Below are 15034 nucleotides of genomic sequence, written 5' to 3'. Positions count from 1 at the left end.
TGAACTTGCGCGTTGAAATTTGAATCCTCTCATGTTACATATGCCCCTTTCTATCATATTGCTGTTTTACCATGACTCTGCTTTGTCACTTACCGTGCATCTCATCCATAGGCTCCCTATCATTCCTTGCTTGTCGCATTTTCTATTTTTTTTTTTTGCGAGAAAATTTTAGTTTCGGGGCTTTCTCTTATTACTCACCCATCTCTCTGTTGTCATTCTCTTTTCCTTACTCACCCTGCTTTCCTCTTTTCTTGCCAGGATGTCATCTCGCACCGGCAAGGGCCCCTCATCTTCTGGCACTCGACGTAAGACCACCGCTTCTAAGCAGAAGAGTGCGGGAACTAGCTCTCCAGTCCCCCGCACAGGGAGACCCAGACCTGCCCGGTTTGACCCTTCGGACTATGATGGGGAGCTCTTCCACAGTGCAGAGGCAGTAGCCAACTGGCCGACTTTCCTGAAGAGGTCGGTAATGATGGAGAAGACCGTGGTAGTCGATGATTTCCACAAGGCTCGGCTTCAGGAGAGGTTCTCAGCACTGGGCTGGGAGTCTATCCTGCACGTAGATCGTCCATGCTACGAGTAGCTAGTTCGCAGGTTCTACTGCAACTTGGAGGTTTCTTATCAGTACAGGCCCTGATACCTTGGATACCTTGGCCAGCATCTTGGGCATCTCAGCAGCTGAGCACCGTTACTACAGTCCTCCCAGGAGTAAGCCCCTGGGACCATTCATGAGTTTGGAGACGCCGGACTACATCTACGAGACCATCTGTGGCAGAAGTGCCCGTCCAGAGTCCAAGACATCCTTCTACCTCGAGGTTCACATGTTTGCCCTTTTGGTCCAGTTCAACTTGCTCCCCAGAGGAGGTCATCGGAACCAGGTGGGCTTCATGGCGGCCTTCATCGCTTTCTGCATATACACGGCCATAGAGGGAGGTGTCGAGCACTTGTGCCTGCCATACATCATCCTCAAGATGATGGAGCACCATACTTCCCACCCTGAGGATGGAGGATTCCCCTATGGTAGGATCCTCACTAGGATCTTCGAGTTCTTCGGGGTGGACCTGAGTGGCGAGGAGGGGAAGACTCCGACGGATAAGTTCGATAGGGGTAACCTTTTGGGGATGGGTCTCCACACCCTTATGGATACACCTCCGAGAGCAGGAGCTCAGAGAGGTAGGGATAGGAGGGCTGCCCCTATGGAGGATGTTCTCATGGAGGAGGGTTCCAGCGAGGAGGATGAGGACTATGTTCCTCAGGATGAGGATGACGACCTGGTGGGTGATGACATCCCTGAGGAGGTGCCTCAGGAGTTGAGAGGTCCCGATCCTGGCTTCTCCAGAGCTGCAGCCTCATAGCCTAAAGCCCCACCACCTGAGAGTGGTGCATACGATTTTGAGGGCATGATGTCCACCGTGCGGGCCTTGAAGGATGGCCAAGATCAGCTGCTAAGAAGGCTGGACGAGAGTGCTTCCAGGGAAGAACGCATCCTGGAGACGCAGGCTACTTTGGAGAACTCCTTTCTTCAACTGGGCCAGGACCTGAGCGCCACAGCCAACGCCATCTCAGTAGATTTTGGCCGACAACGGAGGGAGGTACAGTTGGTGAACGCGAGGTTTGACTACTACGACCATTGCCTCGATGTCAACTCTAGACCTCCGGCGAACGTAGTAATCATAGATGACGACGATGATGATCAGTGAGGGCTTAGCTCGCCCACACCAGCTTCTTATCTGTTTCCTGTTATTAGACCTTGTTGTATATTTCATTTCTTTTCTCATTCCTTATATTTGCACTGTAACTGAAATTATTTGTGGGATAATGTGTTTTGATAGTGTTTTGTGATGCATTTATATGTTGAATTCTTGTGTAGTTTAGTTGTGGTGTCTACTGTTACCTTTTTTATCATTGTTATATTATATATCTGTTGTTTATCAGGTGTTTGTGTGTAAATTTTTGGAAATCCCATTTTACGCAGTTATGCTGCCGAAATTTCGTCAAACTAGTACTCTATAGGTTATAACACCAATTTATTTACCTTTTATCTACTCTCACGCATGCCATGAATGCAATACCTAAATGCAACCCTTTTTAATACTTCTTTCTTTGGCTTTTACTCTTTAAAGCTTTTACATTAACCCAACCCCATTTCCCTATTATAGATTCTACAGGATTCTAATGGTATGCTGTGAGTGGAGCAGAGCATCACGCTGTGATACCACCGTTGTCACACCCCGTTCACACCAAACCGGGCCAGTGATCGGGTTAACACCGGTTAACCCAAACCTGTCAGGATCATCTGATACTGTATTCCACCACAGCATACACACAACTAATAAAAGATTATCAAATCAGCGGAAGACTTAGTTTACCTATGAATATTCCCATAATACTTGATACCCGAATTGTGATACAATAGTTATATACATGTGAGCCCGAAGGCATGATATTTACACAATAAAAGTACAATTCACATATCAAGTACATAAATAAAACCATAAAAAATCAGAGTATACAACTTGGCTCAGTATCAAAGGCTAGAGCTCAGCTCGGCATCAAGGGTTGAGCCCAGCTCGGCATCACATGGTAGAGCTCAGCTCAGCCTCAAAAGTGGAGCTCAGCTCGGCATTAGAATTGCGGTCCCAAAGCACAACTCTCGCACGAGCAGTCAGTGCCGTGCTCTAACTCCTCAGGGGCCCACCAGTCCTCCTCAGGGAACTCAACCGTGGGACCCGACCCGTGCTCTTCAGATGGATGACCTGCAAAATCATCTAAAAAGAGGTGCACACGTGGGATGAGCTCACTAGCTCAGTAAGCAGAAAGATGAACCACACAGCAGTCCACACAACAAAACACAATCATATGCACTACATGCTATGCAATACATTTTAAATCACATCCACCTAAGCAACATTACTAAGTCTTTGGTTTAGTGCTACTACAGCCACAGTGCGCGTATACTCCGGGTACGAGCCGCGAACTCCATCCCGCGATACACCCATAGGGCTATCGGAGAAGGTCCACCGTGAGTACTCGGAAAAGTAAAAACATGCCGACCACCGGCTCTCAATAGAAAAGTAAATGACTGAAATTAAAGGTGTTGACTCCAGCAATTTAAAAGCAGTACGATTGACCCTCTTGAATATATCACCGGGGTTGCCGACTGTCCTAATGACCCGCCGGGCATTATATCTAACCGCCACAGTGACCTGACAACCGTGACCACTGCTTCCCCCCAAATGGTAACCCAAAACCTTAACCCCTGTTGGGAAGGGTCGTAGCACGGGATGGTGAAAATCCTAAACCGCATGCTCCTATATGACAATAGTACGATTGCATAGTGCCACCGCGTCCCATACCATGGGCCACCAATGCACTCGTTTCTAAGCCGACTATGGCATCTAGTCTATTAATGCATTATGCACAATGATGTCAACATTCATCACATAAGCATCTCATCACTTGGCATTTAGAAGGTAAACATAGCACACATGCATAACAATGTGAGGATGACTAATCTACATAGCATTTTCATGATGGCATTACTAGACTAGATACAATTAAATGAATGCCAAACATTGCCTTGAAATAAGGCCAAACATCCTCTCCCCACTTACCTGTAGTGTACAATGGTTCCCGTTCTGTACGGGTGAGATCCGGTGCGAGAAGTGTAGGATTTGGTGAACCTAACATGAGTGAGCAGGGTTAGTACTTCACCATTTTGGAATCAAAATTAACACGATCCAATGACACGATCATGTTTAGAATCCTAAAAGAAGGTCACACGTCCGATTCGGGCCCAATCGGATGGAAAAATCACATTCGGAGCCTCTCAGGTGGGTCAGATAGCCCACTTGTCTGGCCCATCGGTCTGGACTGGCGGGTAGGTTGGCCCGTCGGTTGGCCCGCTGGTCTGGCCCATCTGCTGGGCCAACGGGGCCTGCTAGGACCAGCGGGCAGGGTGGCCCATCGGTTAGCCCGTCGGTCTGGCCCACCGGTTGTGCCCGAGGGCCCTGCCCTCTCAGGCGGGTGCCCACAGGCGGGCCAGATGGCCCACCAGTCTTGGCGGGAAACCTGCTGTTTCTTCCCAACTTCCTCCATTCTTTGGGGATTCAAATGGGGCTTTTTCAAACCCATTCTTCACACTTTCAAAGTCTTATATGATGGTTCTAACCTAGATCTAGGTTAGATTTAAGGAATGGGAAGCCATCTTACCTTCTTTGCTCAAGAACACCTTCAAAACCCCAAAATCACTTCAAATCCACAATGCTTCTCCAACTTTGTAATTACTTCTTCAAATCCTTTAAGATCAACACAAATCATCTATTAAACCTTAGATTCATCATTTCAAAAGGGATTTACAAGATCTCAAGAAACCCTACTTGAATCAAGGGTTTTGCTTGGGTATGGTGAATGTTTAAGGAACCCAACCTTGCTTACCTCTAAATGTAGATTGAGTGTTGAAGATCACTCTTCCGACGCCGGAATGGGGAGATCAAGCCTCGGTGCCGCTGAAATCCATCTCTTCTTCCTCTTCCTTCTCTTCTCTTCTCTTCTTCTTTCCTTTCCTTTCTCTCTCCTCTTTACTATTCTCACCAACGTACGAGTGCCATAAATGAAAAAGAAAAGAAAATCATAAATGCTATATATATACTTCTTAATTAACTAACTAATTCACATGGATGGGTCACTCAGGTGGGTGGATGCGCCCACCTGTCCACCCACCTGAGGACCAAAACTTGGGATTTTGACAGAGTTCGGGCCTCGACGTGAACCTCACCCTTGGCATACGATGTAATATACGTATGCACCTTAATATACGGCTACATACCTGCTTTATCCGTATATGGCCTTATGATAGGTGCATGTACACGGCTTGGGTACTCCCGTCTCTTCTGGCACTGGCTCGGACTTGTCGAGCCAGCCGGTGTTTAAGGTCACCCTTGCCATCATAGTCCATAAGGAACCCGCTCTGATTCTCTTCGGTTAGGGTCCTGCATAGTTAAACCGAGTCAACCGTATAATCAGACCGGGTTTAAGAAGTAGGGTATTATAGATTATGCCTTAACATTTCAAACCATAAACAAAAAAAAAAAGAGAGAAATTTTCTTTGTGCCAAAGATTAATTTTCATTCATAAGATGCCATAACAAAATGATGAACAAACAAAGGGGAGGGAAAAAGAAAAGGAAAATATACAAATGTTTGTGTTTACAAGAAACACAAAAACAAATCCCTTATGGGTCAAAAGTCATCATCTGAACTTTGCTTGGCATCTTCCTTATAAGAGGCCGTAGAACTGGAGGGTCCCAATCTTGAGCTTGTCAGCCTCTGTGCCTGGGCCTCAACTTGACTTCACAAATGAGCATTCTCCCATCGGTAGGAGCTAACTTGTCTCCTTAAGGCCTCAATCTCCCTCTCCTGGTAGAACACATAGAATGATCAAGAAAAGAAGCAATAAAAGAGAAAAGAGATAAAGGACAAGAGAGTACCCTCTCAACCATGACCTTGGACAGACCCTGATGCACCCTCTTAAGTTCAACATAGAGCTTTGGAGATACTTGAAAACAAGTATGCCAGTCAAAAGGAATCAAGGATCAATCAAACAAGAAGTGTTTTGATACTCACACAGTCATGTGGGATTAGAAGTCCAATAGATGTGTTTCTATCCACTCTATGCTCCAAGAGCTGAGGAATGCCTTGATAGGTCGCATTAGGATAGGACTGGCCTGGGAAACCACTGAAAGGACTAACAGCCATCCGAAGAGGTCCCCTAATAACAATGGAAGACTTAATCTGAGAAGAGGAAGCAACACCTGCTCGTGCCTGAGTAGGAGGGGGAGCCACATGTCGTGCATTCCACTGAAAGAACATCAATCAAAAAATGGAAGAATTTAAAATATGAAAAAATGTCCAAGAGAAGAAACATACTAGTGGTCCCCTAGGGACAAAGGGAGCGCAGACCGTCTCCTCCTTGAGAAAGGCCTTGTAATCCCGACTCTGATCCAGGAGAGAGTCATCCCACACTCCCTCAGCCCATATCTCCATCTCACTCTCGGGAGGATAACTGGGAGGAGAATGAACAGTAGGATCGGGCCACTGAGGAGTGACACACTCCCCCAGATACCAAGCATGGCGCTAGATACCTCAAAATAATGCATGACCCTCTATCAATTGCTTGGCTCAAGCAAATTCATCAGGGTTGTAAAATTGGATATTGCGGAATGGTTTCCAATTGACCTGCAAGGTTAAGAAGAAGTGAGTGCAGCACAAGGCGAAAGAAAAAGTTGACAACAAATATAGCTTACCTTTTCCAGACCGTCCATAAGAGAGTGGGGAGTTGTCCCGGGGGGATAGCATCGATTCCTCGATACCCGATTGTCTCCCCATCTGTTAGCCATGGGGAATGGCAAACTCAGAGGATCCTCCAACACGGGGGCAAAGATCTCCAGGTGTTCGTAACACCAAGGCTGAATTGAAATACCAAAATAAGGTTTGCAATAAAAAATAAAAGAGAGAAAAAGAGCAAAAAAAAAAAAAAAAAATGCAAAGTTACCTGGAGAATGTAGCCCACCCCCTTGAGGCCTCGATCTTCATATGCCAGCAAGTCAAGGGTCCGCAGAAGGTATGCAAAGGCGGCCCCGCATTAATCCCAAGAATCAACCTCCTGAATATTCTAGAAGAGGGCAGTCATGTGGATGTCCACTTTGCCCCGGAGGTCACTAAAAAGGCACTGTGCCACAATAAACAAAAGAAAGGAGCGGGTTACTTGTGCGAGGTTACCCGGGTTCACCCTCAAATCTCTCCTCATCCAATGGGCAGTGATCACACCCAAGTGGATGTGTGTCTCATCATCAGGAATCCCTATACCTGTCAACTTTGTGAACTCCTGTGCAAAGAAAGTCGCAGAAAGAGATAGAGGCCTCCCCCCAAAAGGTATGCTAATCAGGGCATAAAAGCATAGGGGCATGATGGTAATCTCTCCAGTAGGAAGGTGGAAAGAATGGGTACACAGACACCACTGCTCCACCAAGGCTCCCGCCAATGCTGAGCTAAATTTTTTGGTCTTTAGCAAGGCCAAGCGACACATGTAGGTAGAATCCACTTGTCTTTGTGCCCTATGGGGAAGCTTGTCATACCACTCTTGGACCGTATTAGGATGGCCATATCTAGCTAATGTGGGGGGTGTTCCATCACCATGCTCATAATAAATGCCAAAAAAAAAGAACAAAAAATAATAATAAATGCAAAAAAAATGAACAAGATAAGCAAAAATGAAAAAACTTACCCATCTACCCCATGCCGCAGTGCAGATGTGATCTCGGGTCCTAGAAAGTGTCTACCCGATGTACCACTCTATGGGCTGTCATCCCCTTGGGAGGATGTACTGCATCTCTCCCCAATACCCAGTTGGATCTCTCCTGGAGTCCTCCTCTTTATCCTATCAGCCATGTTTCACAGTTTCCAAAGAACCACAAGAAGTTTCACAAATTATAAAGAACCCTAGAAAGTTACACAAATTGCAAAGAACCCCAAAAAGTTACATAAATTGTAAATAACCCTAGAAAGTTTCACAAATTGCAAAGAACACCAGAAAGTTTCACAACTAGCAAAAAGACCCAGAAAGACTCCAAATTCTCCAAATGGTCCCCTCCTCAAGAACTATGAAAAACTTCAAGGAGAAGATGAAGAACTTCAAAGGAAAACTCAAAGGAATTTATGAAAACCCATGAAAATGCGAAGAACTTTGAATCTTCGAAGAAACTCAAAAACCTGAGCTCACTCGCTCACGAATTGTTCCCAACTTAAGAAACTCAAAATAGTTAGAGAACAGGGGGGGACCATTTTATGGGTAAAAAATTCGTCCTCCAAAAAAAAATTTGAGATTCTAATTCCAAGGTGCAATTCAAGAGTTCTTACCACAAAAACAAAATTCAAAATAATTTCTTGTGGTAGATAAAATCACATGCTACCTTGGGTTTTTCTCTCTTTTTGCAGGTTTTGAATTTAAAAGGCCATAGGGACTATTGGGTACCATATCTCCAATTTTACACATAAAGAGGTCCCATTTCTTTTCATGGCTATGAAGAGAAACAAGGTTTCCCAATGACAATGTCACTGGAAACACCCATCCGAAACAGGATATTTCCACCAGAAATATCAGTGTTGTTTTTGGTGGTGGTGACAGAGAGCTCCTTGAGCTCTATGGTTCACAGGAAACAACCCACCAGAAGCAGGCCCAGTGGATCCAGTGGCTTGCTTCAGGTGGTAGTACAGAACTGTCCACTCAAATTAGGGCTTTTCAACTCGGGCCCGGTCACCAAGATTTGTTGTGGGGTTTGTAGGGAATGTTCCTAGCATCATTCGAAGCCAATAAAATCCCGATTCCACTAAGCCGTTTGGGAGATACGTCAATCAAATGATCGAAACCCTAGTTGGTCATTTGGCAATACTTGTTGTCGGAGCTCACCGAGCTTGGTTTGAGTTTGGCAACAGAACTGGGAGGGTAGAATACGCATTCGCCGACCTCAAAATGGTTTGTACACTAAGATTCCATCCAAACATAGCTTAACCTAGGTCAAAATGAAGAGAGAGAATGGTAGAAGTGAGTGTACTTACCTTCGGTAATGATTCCGACAACTAGACGGCAGCCGGCACCAAGGTAAGACCTCCTCCTTCTTCTTCCCCTTCTTCTTCTTCCTTCCTCTCCTCTTTCTCTCCTCTCCTACATTGGACACAAAGGAAATGAGGAAATGAAATCCTTATTTCCTTCTTATTTGTTAAGTTGGACCTTGGGGTCCATTTGGTTGTACCCTATTCGGACCGATAGGGTTAATACAACTTTCGAAGCCCGAGAACCCGACCACTTAGGTCTGAAAGGTGCTCATGTCATGGGAAAAGTGTGAAGGATGATTTGGGATGATCCGAGACTGTCTATGATGTGAGTGGCGGGACACATGGGCATCGGAACCTTGATAGCAGCCTATTAGGCTCACCGAAAACAACCCACCAGATCTAGGCCCAATGCTTTCGGTGGCATATTTCTGGTGCTATCTTGACAACTTGCTATCCACCAACTGGCCTTGCATGGTTAGTTGTCCTTGGCCGTACTCATGGTCTTTCGGTAACTTCGGTACGTGCCAGGATTTATGTGTGAGGAGTCGGGTCACTTACCATCTGGGATCGGAAGGTATGAACCCCCTCTAGTTAGATTGGCACACGATACATGAACACTTGGGGTCATCTCTCCCCCTTCGGCAATGGACAGCCATGAGCCAAAACCCGATTGTGCTTCTGATCTTTAGTCCGAGACCTATCACAACAATTCAAATTAGACCAAGTCAGGGCACGGGTGTAACATGTAAGATGGGTAAGCATCTTACTCAAACCATTAGTATCCTATAATGGGGATTAGGTGTGACAAGGATGGTATCATGTGGTTTTGGTACAAATTTTGTGTTCCATGTAGTTTGTTTGCTAACCATATATCATATTTCAGATCAGCCAACAATGGGGCCTAGATGGAGTGATGAGAGTTTAAAGTAGAGAATTAATTTTAGGGTTCCAGCCAAATAGACCCTAAGGTCCCTTCTGGATGGACTATGAATACCTAAGGGGGAATTTGGTTCGAATTTTCCGTCAAATCACATTCTAGGGAATCAGTTTCTCATTAAATTTAAACAATTTGATTCATATTTCTGAAAAACTGATTCGGAGTCATGTTGTCCAGTGGAATCCCACATTTCAACTAAAATCCATGACTCAATTGGATTAACCTCAATAGGTTAATTCAGGATCGAGTCACGGTTTCTAGGGTTGTTATAAAAAGCCTAGATTCACGGTGAATCAAAATTTTTGGGTTGAACGATTTTTACGGTGAATGTCGATCGCAGTTTACATGAAACAGAGAGAGGGAGGTGAGATCTTCTTCTTCTTCTCGAGGATTCTTCTTCCTCTTCCTCTTCCTCTTCCTCTTCGTCTTCGTCTTCTTCTTCTTCTTCTTCCTCTTCTTTTTCTTTTTTCTTCCTTCTCTTTTTCTTCTTCTTTTTTTGTGTTTAGGGTTTCTCACGTTTACCCTCCTTCCATGATAGACGCTCGCAGCTGAGAAGAATTTGAAAACCGAGTTGATTGAAGCTGAGATTTTCCCTCTTCTTTGTTTTCTTCTTCTACATTTGTGTTTTATTAAGATTATTGAACTTTGGTTTCTATTTTTCAGGTTGTAAACTTTATATCTAGGGTTTACCTTCTTTCCAAATCAGACGCTCGAATCCGAGGTTTGAATCTGCAAAACCGAGTTGATTGGAGGTGAGATTTCCCTTCTTATGTGTTTTTTTCTTCTTCGTCTGTGTGTTATTAAGATTATGGAAATTCGGTGTCCATTTTTTTAGGTTGTTAATTTCATATTTAGGGTTAAGGGTTTGGTTTCCTCTTCAATGTGTTAGATTTTCTTCTTCTTCCTTTTCTTCTTTTTCTTCTTCGTCTGTGTTTAGGGTTTCTCACGTTTACTGCTGATCTTCTTCTTCTTTCTTCTTCGTTTGTGTTTAGGGTTGTTAATTTCATATTTAAATTTTCTGTTTTGTGCACTGACTGAGATAGGGAGATTTTTATTTATTTTTTTAGGTGATTAAAAATTGATAACCAAATGAAGAATTGGTAATACAGGGACTCCCTAGAAAAGGAGGGAGAGAAAGCAACAATACAAAGTCATGTGTCTAGGTTGATGGTCCCATCACTGTTTGATCAAGGTGTGGTTTCAGTCTAGGGGTTTGATGATCCCATCACTGTTTGAACAATACTATTTCTGATTTTTTTCTTGGTGTGTGGGGTTAGGGGAGGCTGCTGTTTATTGGTTGGGTTTCGTGATGTTTCTCTTTTGTGCTCTCCTTACTCGGCGTCCTTCATTGGGCCTTTGGGGGTATCTGTTGCATTGCATCTTTATAGATGGTTTCTTGCTATTTCTTTGTTGTGCTCTCCTTTCTGTCTTTTATTGGGGTGCCCTGTTGTATTGTGTCTTTACAGATGAATGTGTTTGGTATATATCTACAAATATTTCAAATGGGTCTTTGATTTGTATCTTTAAATTTGAAATGGTGTTGTAGGTGGGGAAAAAAATCTCAGAGCTTATTCGAGATTCAGGCAACCAGACGTCTGGTTCAGAGCAGGGCAGGTGGCAATCAGAACTTACCCAAGTAGCAATAGAGTTGATTGAGGTAAGCATCAGGAGGCCCTACATTCAGATTTCCAACTTTGTGTGTTTATGTGTAGAAACAAATCTGAGCATCCCCTTGCCTTAAGAAATTGCTATCCCAACTTCTTTTTAGGGTATAAGGCAATTGCAATTCACTTTACCCATTTCTTGAATTTTGTTATGGAAATGTAAGTATTTTTGCACTGAATTATGTAGTTTCCATCTTATAGGCGGGCTATGATTTGAGGTGTTGTGGATAACGTGTCATATACATCTTCCACCCTGAGTTATATGAAGAAAAAGTTCTAGTTTCTACATATCTTGCATTGAACAGGATACATGTATGGGTTGAAGGATGAATATCTTGTGCCTGTTTCATGGGGGGTTGAGAAGAATAAGGGGATGGTTCAATGCACACCTCTCTTGAGATAAAGTTACTATCATGCTTGATCTAATCAATAGAAAAATTAAATCTATCATGCAATTATCATTAAAGACAAAGGGATAGTTTACTGTAGGTGAAATAAATAATATGTGAAAATAAATTATGGAGAGGAGTTTTAAGTCCAGGAGCATGCCCTACACCAACAGCCCTTGGGTCTACCTCTCTTCTCCTAAAGAGAGGTAGGGATGTCAATTCACAAGGAAGAAGAGAGATAGACATAGAGGTTTCAATCGATTTGTTATTGGTTTTTCTGTTCAGGATACAAATTGAAATTGAATTAAAACTGAATAATTTTCTTAACATCAAAACCGAATCATATTGAATTGATTCAGTTTTATTCAGTCCATGCATGGTCTCCATAATTCAGTTCAAATTCGATTTAAGTGGAAATAACCAGTTGAAACAAACAAAAATAGAAAGCAAATTACAGACCTCAATAAGATAGAGTCTCAGAATGTCAAATTTGACATATGTCAAACATTTATCGCACAATTCATCAAATATATACGATTGTAGGGTTTAATATGGTTTAATTTTGGCTCAGTTTGATTTATATGGATTACACTTTATTCAGATCGATTCGTTCAAATAAACAATTTTCAATATAAAATGGAAACTAGATTGAATCAAATGAATTTTCACCTTTCAAAATCAAAACAAATCAAAATTTTTTATTCTGACAATTCATCTGAGGAACAATTTTTCTCTTGTAACAAGCATTATGACAATACTTGGAGTCTCATGGGAATTTAGGACACTCTCTGAAGGTGGTTGGCTTGTAATTGAACCACATAATTCCTGCTAGGCTTCTCTCCTTTGATCTTTCTAGTACCATCTTTTTTTAAACAAAGACTTGGGCAGCCAAATTGGGACTCAACCTGGGAGTAGTGTAAAAAAAAAGGTTTCAAGATGAATCATCTACATCTAAGAATCCATCTTAGCTGCCAAATCCAAGAGTAAGTGATATTTATTGAATTACAACCTTGTTTAACTAAGTTTAAAGCAAACTAGGCCTAGGAGCTGCAAATTTGAACAGGCACACACCTCTTTAGATCACGGCTCTTTAACCCCATGTGAATGTTGTGTTTTTTTGTACTTATCCCCAAGATGCTGACCAACCAGGTTAGATCACTCCTCTTTAACCCCATGTACAGTTCTAAAAGTTGTTTTGTTGTGGACTAATTTCTGTCTGACTTAAATTAATGTTTATTGTTAATGAAGAGCAATGGTCAATTCTGACTATTATGTTTTTCTTGAAATGGGAATGATTCTTTGTTCTTTGTTGATATTTTGATTGAGTCTATATTAATGAAAGAATTTTGTGTGCCAATAGTACCATGTATTACACTATGTAGAATTGGTGTTTATAACTTAAGTCTTGTAAAGCACCAATTTATAACTGATTCTTCTATAGTGCACCAATTTATTCTTTGTTTAATTTGAATGTAGATTTACTTTTACAATGGAGTTTAATGATGGCTACAGGAGGCGAAGGAAAATCATAATCTTTGCGGTGATTGTTGTTATTATAGTAGTAGACCAGTATATAAAAAAATATCTGAACAAAGAGCCATACCGTTGTGAACCCCTACGCGGTATTATTGAAACAGAGAGAATTATCGGTCACACTGATAAAACCTGTCGAGAACAAATAAGGTTAAGCAAGAGGGCTTTTTTCAGTTTAAGTCATTTGATTAGGGAGAAGGGTCTATTGAGGGATAGCAGATCTGTGCAAGTGAATGAAAAACTAGTTATGTTTCTACAGACAGTAGGACACAATGTTAAAAACCGCGTCATTGCACACAAGTTTGGACATTCTGGTGAGACTGTAAGTAGGTACTTTAACCTTGTATTGGGAGCAATCATTAAATTGTACCCAATACTATTGAAACCTCCAAGTGTCGCAGTGCATCATCGAATAACAAGTAATGAAGGAAGATTTTACCCTTATTTCAAGGACTGCATCGGAGCCATAGATGGATCCCATATCCCTGCGTGGGTGCATCTAAGCGACCATCCGAGGTTCCGTGATAGGAAGGGTGATATTTCCCAAAATATTCTTGCTGCCTGTGACTTTGACATGAAATATACTTACATTCTTTTTGGTTGGAAAGGATCAGCATCAGATGCTTGAATCTTAGACAATGCATTGCACAGAGACGGTGATGGGAAATTAGTGGTGCCACGACGTAAATATTATCTCGTTGATGCTGGGTATGCTAACCAAGCGGGGTTCTTACGGCCATATCGAAACGTTCGATACCATCTGAAAGAGTGGAGAAATATTGATCAGTCACCAAGTGATAAAAAGGAATTGTTTAACCTGAGACATTCACAATTAAGAAATGTGATTGAACGTTCATTTGGCCTCCTGAAGTCAAGATTCAAGATCTTGAAAAACCAACCAGAATATCCTTTCAAAACACAAGCAAGAATTGTGTTGGTAGGTGTGCTGTTATACAACCACATTCTTACACAGAATAATGTTGAAGAAGAAGAACGATGGCTTGATGAAGAGGATGAAGAGGGTGAAGAAGATAGTACTAGTATCCAATCTAACCCTCACCAAGTAAATGATGATGTTAAAGATGATAGTTCTGATGGCGAGGATCATGTGCAGGAGAATGGTGATTGGGATCTATTTCGAGAGCAAATTGCTGACCAGATGTAGGCTGATTGGGTGGCAGACGATTTGTCCAACTCAGATTGATTATTTATAAACTAAAATATTTGCTATTGATTAACTTCTATTTGGAATGTATTTCTAATGTGGACAATCTTAATTTTTTTTGCATGGTTTGGGATGACTGTATAACTTAAACATACTTAGTTCTAAAATTTTGTGTTGTGGGATGACTGTATAACTTAAACATACTTGGAAGCAAATTTTGTGTCGTGGGATGCATGTATGTGGACTATTAATTGAATTGCAATGTTAGGTTTATGGATTTCCCAATTAGTAATTGTTATTATTACTTGGAAGCAAATTTTGTATTGTGGGATGCATGTATGTGGACTATTAACTGAATTGCAATGCTAGGTTTATGGATTTCCCAATTAGTAACTGTTATTATTGCTTGGTTTAAAATTTTGTGTTGTGAGATGTACTCTATTTGGACTATTAACTAAATTGCAATACTAGGTTTATGGATTTCTCAATTAGTAAGTGTTATTATTACTTGGTATTAATGAAATATACTCACATTGTATATGGTGTATTTTTTTAGTTTTGATGTGATGGAACCAACAGGAGATTCTAATAGTAGGTCACGGGACATTGTTTCATGGCCTAGTGCCGTTTCTCATTACATGTTGGAGTGTATATTGAAGCAGTACAAGAGTGGTAAGAGTGGAGATAATGGACTGAAAAAAGAGCAGTTCATTGAAATTGCCAACCAACTGAAA

At 42.0% G+C, this 15034-nt stretch overlaps 1 long non-coding RNA gene across 1 annotated transcript; it reads left to right on the top strand.

The window, feature by feature from the left end:
• The first annotated feature begins 10720 nt into the window (after positions 1-10720).
• On the top strand, positions 10721-15024 carry LOC122065323. Its single transcript, XR_006135975.1, has 3 exons — positions 10721-10741; positions 11096-11206; positions 14857-15024. It is a non-coding gene; the product is annotated as an uncharacterized LOC122065323 (long non-coding RNA).
• Positions 15025-15034: the final 10 nt, after the last annotated feature.

The sequence above is a fragment of the Macadamia integrifolia genome, unplaced genomic scaffold, assembly GCF_013358625.1.
Source record: "Macadamia integrifolia cultivar HAES 741 unplaced genomic scaffold, SCU_Mint_v3 scaffold1973, whole genome shotgun sequence".
NCBI classification, from domain to species: domain Eukaryota; kingdom Viridiplantae; phylum Streptophyta; class Magnoliopsida; order Proteales; family Proteaceae; genus Macadamia; species Macadamia integrifolia.
This window is presented reverse-complemented; position numbering and strand designations above follow the sequence as displayed.